This window comes from Dasypus novemcinctus, chromosome 28, assembly GCF_030445035.2.
Source record: "Dasypus novemcinctus isolate mDasNov1 chromosome 28, mDasNov1.1.hap2, whole genome shotgun sequence".
Lineage (NCBI taxonomy): Eukaryota > Metazoa > Chordata > Mammalia > Cingulata > Dasypodidae > Dasypus > Dasypus novemcinctus.
The window spans coordinates 12,259,944-12,267,927 of NC_080700.1; the positions used below are offsets into that span (position 1 = coordinate 12,259,944).

The 7,984-nt window shown below is 37.0% G+C and overlaps 1 pseudogene; it reads left to right on the forward strand.

Moving 5' to 3' along the window:
- Window positions 1-1,178: 1,178 nt before the first annotated feature.
- On the forward strand, window positions 1,179-1,667 carry LOC101425205 (proteasome subunit alpha type-3 pseudogene; annotated as a pseudogene).
- Window positions 1,668-7,984: the final 6,317 nt, after the last annotated feature.

A 7,984-nucleotide genomic window follows, 5' to 3' on the forward strand; every position in this document is an offset into this window, starting at 1 on the left:
AATATCATTAAGATGTCAATTCTACCCAAACAGATTTACATATTCAATGCAATCCCAATGAAAGTCCTGTCACCCTTTTTTTGCAGAGATGGAAAAACCAATTATCACATTTGCTTGGAAGGGAAAGGGTCCCTGAATAGATTAAAAATGTCTTGAAAAAAGAACAGAGTTGGAGGACTCTGACTTGTAGACTTTAAAGGATATTACCCAGGGAAGCAGATTTGGCTCAACTGATAGAGTGTTCACCTACCATATGGGTGATCCAGTGTTCAAACCCAGGGCCTCCTGGAACATGTGGTAAGCTGACCCATGTGCAGTGCTGCCATGCGCAAGGAGTGCTGTGCCATGCAGGGGTATGCCCCATGTAGGGAAGTGCTATGTGCAAGGAGTGTGCCCCCTAAGGAAAGCCACTCCACATGAAAAAAAAAGCACAGCCTGCCCAGGAGTGACACTACACACACGGAGAGCTGATGCAGCAAGATGACACAATGAAAAAAGACACAGATTCCCAGTGCCATTCACAAGAATGCAAGTGGACCCAGAAGAACACAGAGCAAGTAACACAGAGAGCAGGAAGGGTAGAGAAATTAATAAATAAATATATCTTTATAAAAAATAGAAAAATAAAGGATATTACCAAGCTAGTGGTAAAAAAAAGCATGGTACTGGCATAAAGACAGATTAACCAAAGGAAATAAATTAAGAATTCAGAAATAGACCCTCATATCTATAGTCAAGTATTTTTGACAAGCCTTCAAACCTTCCCAGCTAGGCCAGAACAGTCTACTCCCTTGGTGCAGGGAGACCTGGATATCCATAACCAAAAGAAAGAGGATGCCTATCTCAAACCTTACACAAAAATTAATTCAAAATGGGTCAAGATCTAAATATAAAAGAGACAACCATAAAAGTGCTAATAGAAAATGTAGGGAAACATCTTTGACATCTTGTGACCAGTGGTAGTTTCTTAAACTTTACACCCAAAGCATGAGCAACAAAATATAAAATAGATAAATGGGACTGCCTCAAAATTAAACACTTTTGCACCTCAAAGTATCTTGTCAAAAGGGTGAAAAGACAGCCAATTCAATGGGAGAAAATCTTTGTCAATCACATATCCAGGGTAGTGGAAGCGTTTTGGGCCTGGAATCCTTACACAACCCAGTGGCTTTAACACAATGAGCTCTATTTGCACTGAGTATGACCTGTCAGCCTCTATACTCCCTCCTGACGGGAGAGTTTTTCAAGTTGGATATGCTATGAAGGCTGTGGAAAATAGTAGTACAGCTATTGGAATCAGATGTAAAGATGGTGTTGTCTTCGGAGTAGAAAAATTAGTCCTTTCTAAACTTTATGAAGAAGGTTCCAACAAACGGCTTTTTAATGTTGATCGGCATGCTGGAATGGCGGTAGTAGGTTTGTTGGCAGATGCTCGTTCTTTATCAGACATAGCAAGAGAAGAAGCTTCTAACTTTAGATCTAACTTTGGCTGTAACATTCCACTCAAACATCTTGCAGACAGAGTGGCCATGTATGTTCATGCCCATACACTGTACAGTGCTGTTAGACCTTTTGGATGCAGTTTCATGTTCGGGTCTTACATTGTGAATGATGGTGGACAACTCTACATGGTTGATCCATCGGGTGTTTCATATGGTTATTGGTAAAGCCAGGCAAGTTGCAAAGACAGAAATTGGAAAGCTTCAGATGAAAGAAATGACCTGCCGTGACGCTGTTAAAGAAGTTGCAAAAATAATTTACACATAGTACGTGATGAAGTTCAAGATAAAGCATTTGAACTAGAGCTCAGCTGGGTTGTTGAATTAACTAAAGGAAGACATGAAATTGTTTCAAAAGATATAAGGGAAGAAGCAGAGAAATATGCTAAGGAATCTTTGAAGGAAGAAGATGAATCTGATGATGATAATATGTAACATTTACATCTGCTTCTGTTTTAAATTTCTACATAGTCTCATGTAAACTATTTAGCCCAATGGATTATTATATGCCCAGTAATGAATTGCCATTAAATTTTTGTCTTATAATCATTGATGTTTGCTTAATATCTGCTTAACAAAATTAGTGTGGGCAATTGAGTACTGGTACTCAGAATTAAAATGCCTGCTTAAACATTCCTTAGAGGCTGTTGGATCATATGAATTTAAAACCCCAGTCCACTAATATAGAAGCAAAAAGTAACCTGCTGGGCTGTTGTTGCCCAGTTTTGTATTTAAATGAATCTTGGTTATCTTCCTCTATTAAACTTTAGGTGTAATTTAGAAAAACAGATCCTACAACATGTGAGTCAAGAATGTTTCTCTTTTCCTTTATTGTCATAAGGAGGAGTGGATTTAAGAATTAAAGATCCTACTCTGTCACTTTTTTAAAAATTCACATATCCAGTAAGGGTTTAATATCCAAGATATACAAAGAAATTATACAACTCAAGAGTAAAAAGACAAACTTCCCAATTAAAAAATGGGCAAAAAACTTGAAAAGAAAATTGTCCAAAAAAGAAATACAAATGGTGAAGAAACACATGAAAAAAATGTTTTTCATTAACAATTAGGGAAATGCAAATGAGAACTACATGAGATATCATTTCACACCTATTACACCGGCCACTCTTAAAGTTGGAAAACTAAATGTTGGAGAGGATATGGAGAGATGGAGACACTTATTCACTGTTAGTGGGAATACAGAATGGTACAGCCATTGTGGAGGAATGACTGGCACCTCCTAAGAAAGTTGAATATCGACATAGCATGTTACATGGCAATATCATTACTATGTATGTGCTTAGAATAACTGAGAGCAGAGACACCAACAGACATCTGGACATTGAAATTCACAGTGGCATTATTCATGATTGCCAAAAGTTAGAAACAATCTGGGTGTCCATCAACCAATGAGTGGATAAACAAACTGTGGTGTATACACATAATGGAATATTACGCAGCTATAAGAAGAAATGAAGTTTTGAAGCATATGACATGGATGAACCTAGAGGACATTATGTTGAATGAAGCCAGACACAAAAAGACAAATACTGTATGATTGTGCTATTATGAATTAAATATAAAATGTCAACTCATGAAGTTAATAATTAGAATATAGGTCACCAGAAAAGAAAATGAGGGTAGAGAATGGAAAGCTGAGGATTAATGTGTGCATAAGTGGTAAAAATGTTATTTGTAAATCTTTGGAAATGAATAGAAACACATCATGGTGTTTGTAATTAGCTGAGCTCTATATGGGTATGACAGTGGTTGAAAGGGCAAGTCTAAGGTCATGTATATTACTAGAATGGAAGTTAAAAACTGTAACATGGGACTGCATAAGACAGTGAAACCTCACGTAAAGCATCAATGTGGGTGATATGGAATATATAAGACCATTTTTGCAAAATAAAAATACAAATATACTAGAGAGAAAGAAAAAGAATAGCAGCTTTGTACAGCAGGCGAAGCATAGAGAGCTTTAGAAGGGATGAGGTTTTTTTGTTTATTATTATTATTGTTATTGGAATAATGGAAGTGCTCTAAAATGATTGAAGCAATGAATGCACAAATATGTGATTAAATGGAATACCATCTATCAGTTTGGAACAATTTATGCTTTATTAATATGTGTCAATAAAATTGATTTGTTTAAAGCAGTGCTAAAAAAAGAAAAAATAAGGAATTTTAGGTCTTCAAAATACAACGTGGAGAAAGCGCAAGTCAAGTCAACTAGTGGGAAAATACTTCTGCCATCCATATACCCAAGAAAGGACTCATAGCCTTAATATAGAAATAACCTTGACAAATTAATAAGAAAGGCAAAGAGCCCAGTAGAAAGATGGAGAAAACACTTGAAAAGGCCCTTCATAAAAGTGTATTAACAAGTGGCCAATTAATGTATGAAATAAAGAATCTTCAGTCACAAGGCTTGTTCTTTGTCTTTGTTTTTTGGAGGCACCAGGACCAAACCTGGGATCTCCCTTGTGGGAAGCAGGTGCTAAATTGCTTGATCCACATACACTCCCCCCTCCCTTTTTAAAAAATTATGTATTTCCTCCAAGGGATTCTAGCTTTTTGTCCATAGAGATGCAGTGCATCTGGGTCCGTATTTAATCTTGAGGATCCAGAAATTTCCTCGTACAAAGAATTCAATCAAAAAGTATTTATTGAATTAATAGAGGATACAAAGTGTTTGCAAAATTTTATGAGATTTTTAAATTTTAAATGTATGATAAATTCAAAGTGAACAGGGTGCATCCCACAGAATGAAGCCTGGCCAGCTTTAGCATCTGTGTAAGCAGGGTGTGTCCCTTGAAATGTAATTCTGATTAGGTTTATGAACTGTTTCTCCTTGTATAAAAGGAAGACAAATAGAGGAGATTTTTTACCAGAAAAGAACAAGATGAAGAGTACAGGGTTTTAGTAGAAAAGTCAAGTGCTGCCTTCCTGTGGAACCTACATTGAAACCTAGTTGGCTTCACCCTTATGGTTTCAGTTCTGGTTATTTTTTCATCTATTTATATAATGTCCTACTCCATGGCTTTCAACCTGGGACAAAGGGTAGTCGTTGTCCACACCATGCAGCAGTGGAAGGAGTTCCTGTGGGAAACTGAAATACAGATATCTTGCTGTTTCCACAAACACCTCAAATCACTCAGGACGTCATTATAATAATTGCCCATTTTCTCTTTAATAACATCTAGATTCTTAAAAGGTCAATTGCTTTCTCAATTTTGGTTGAATAACATTGAAGTCGATTTGGCCTCAATACTTTAGTAGGATGGTAGCAACATGGGTGTTTTTCAAAGTCATTTATTTTGAAATAATATTAAAGATATGAAAAACTGCAGTAGGAGTGGGTATAGCTCATTGCTTGAGCTCCAGCTTCCTATGTACAAGGTCCTGAGTTCGATCCCCAGTACCTCTTTTAAAAAATTGCAAGAGTATGTACAAAGAACTCCCAATCCAATCCCTTCCTTAGATTCACCAGCTGTTTCCCAAGTTATTTTAATTTTATCCCACTTGCCCACTAATAAGCATTTCACAAAAAGATATCTATCTGCAAAACAAGGACACTTTACTAGAACACCCCAAATGAGGAAATTAGCTCTGCTTCTATGCTGTAATCCCATTCGCAAACTCCTTCAACTTTTATCTACTGTCTCATCCTTCTCAAACTCTCTCAAAAATACATTTTTCCAGTCAGCTTTATCCTGTCAACTTCAATATGGAGCTCCTCCTGAGAAGTTCTTTCATTTTCACATCTTTGAGAAATTTAAGAAACACAAATGACCTCAGCCTTTGCCCAGTGTTTCCTCATGAGATTTAGGCCCTACATTCAGACCATCAGGAGAGTTAGGAGTGCAGCCCATCAGTAGATGTAGGAGATCTCCTTTGGGGTCACCACTGATGATGTGAACTTGATAACTCCGTGAAGTTTCTCTCAGGTTCCTTTTCATGCAAAAACATGTTTTCACTTTACAATGAATTACATATTACAAGGACATATTCTGATATCAATACTGTAGGCTGCAACCATCCTCCACCCATCATCCTCTCACCTGAATCAACTACCACTCTGATGGTTGTCAAATGGTAATATTTTTCCATTTCCAGCACTGCTTCTATATATCTTACATAGCTTTCTACCTTAAAAAGGCTTAGTTGCTTCTTATTTATTTGTTATAGCACTACAGATTGATGTATTCAGTTTATTCAATATGTTCTCATCTGTTATTATTGTTTTTTTTAATGCACAAATTTTCCCAGATTGCACTAGTGGGATACCCTTCAAGTTGATTCACTGAGTCCCCAGGTAGCTCATCTGTACTTAGTCTAGGAGGGATTCCCAGAAAAGGGGTTAAATTATTCCTGACTTCTTTGCCCAAATTGCATGCAATGTCACAGGTCCTGTTTCTTTCATCAAGTCTTATGGATATCCATCATCAAATATTTAAAATTTACCCTTACCCTCTTAAATTTTCTTTTGGTGTATTCGCTTGTCCATATGTCAATGCATCAAAAACTGAAAACGCTCTCTTGGACATAACTATCTCATCCTGTCATTCTTTAAGTTTGTTGATGGCTTCCCACTGTCCTTGGGACAAGGACCACAGAACTTACAATGGCCTTCAGGTCCTGAATACTTCAGTTTCCTCCAGTTCCCTCTGCTCTTAGTTTCTGCAAAGAACAGTCCAATGTTGCTTGGGTTTTGTACATTTTTCCAGTAAACCAATTCCTATCCCAAGCACCTTTTCTAAGACTTTGCCCAGTTAAATCTTTAAGGTTTGTTTTCCAGGATTTGTCCCATCTGAACTCATGAAATCCTCTGATACTAAGTGCATAATTTAACATGGTCATTCTCACTTTACTTCTAAGTCAAACTGAACATCACAGGGGCAGATGGTTGATTGATTTGCCTATATAATTCCATTCACTGACTCTAACAAATCTTCACTTCCCTTGGAAAATGGCCAGACTGGAAAGACAAAGGGTAACCTAAAAGTATAAATTACCTAAAAAATAGAATATATGATTACCTAAATTATTTTTATAAAAATCTGCACTAAATCTTTGCTTTTTGTTTTTCAGAGCAGTGAATTTTTAAGAGTAAATATTATAAAGAAGGCAAGGTGTATTTCTAGGAATTAGTCCATGTCATCAAAGATATCTAATCTGTTGTGGTGCAATTGCTTAAAGTTTACTTTTAAATCCCATTTTAGCAGTGTCACCACTTTTATTACTAACTTTAGTGAATTGATTCTTTCCTTTATTCTTTTTTAAGTGATTTATTTCATTATTTCTCTCCTCTCCCCCCCCCACCATTGTCTGCTCTCTGTGTGCACTTCTTATGTGTTCTTCTTTATCTGCTTGCACCCTCAGAGGCACCAGGAAACTGCATCTTTTTTGTTGCATCACCTTGCTGCTCCATGTGTGTGGTGCCACTTCAGGGTGGGCTGTGTTTTTTTTGTGTGTGGGGTTACTCTCCTTGCAGGGCACACTCCTTGCACATGGGCACCCCCACGTGGGGGACACCCCTGCGTGGCACAGCACTCTTTGCATGCGGCAACTGTGTGCATGGGCCAGCTCACCACACAGGCCAGGAGGCCCTGGGTATCAAACCCTAGACCCTCCCATATGGTAGGCAGATGCTCTATCAGTTCAGTCACATCTGCTTCCCTTTCCTTTATTCTTAATCAGTCTACTTACAGGATTTTCAGTTCTATTGATCTTTTCAAATAACCAGGTTTTATTTATAGCTGTGTTGATTCTATTGATTTTCTCTTGTCTCATTCATCCCTGCTCTAATCTTTATTTCCTTCCTTCTGGCAGTTTTGGGTTTAGTTTGCCCTTCTTTTTGCATTTCCTTAAGGTGTAAAATTATGTTATTAATTTGAGATGTTTATTTTTTAAATGAAGGTGTTTTTGGCTACAAGTTTCTCTCAGTAATGTTCTCTGTGCATCCTCTAAGTTTTGATATGTTCAGTATTCATTTCTGTTAATCACAAAATGTCTTCTAATTCCCCTCAAGATTTCATCTGTGACCTGTAGGTTGATTTGAGCGCGTAATTCAACTTTCACATATTTGTGGAACTTTCTAATTTCCCTTGTTATTAATTTCCAGTTTCATGCCCTTCTCTTATTAATTTCCAGTTTCATGCCACTTTGATCAAAGAAGTTCCTCATAATTTCAGGGTTTCTGTGTATGTTGTGGGATAACATAGGGTCTATTCTAGGAATGTTCCATGTACACTTGAGAAGACTATATTCTACTGCTTCCTGTTGGCTTATAGTGTTGTTCAAGTTCTCAATATCCTTATTAATCATCTGTACAATTTTTCTAACCATTTGTGAAATTGGGAAATTAAATTTTCCAAGTATTATGGTAGAACTATTTCTCCCTTCAAATCTCTCATTTTTTTCCCTCTATATATTTAAGTGCTCTGCCAAAGTGGATCCCTAGTGGGATCCTGGAATCCTTA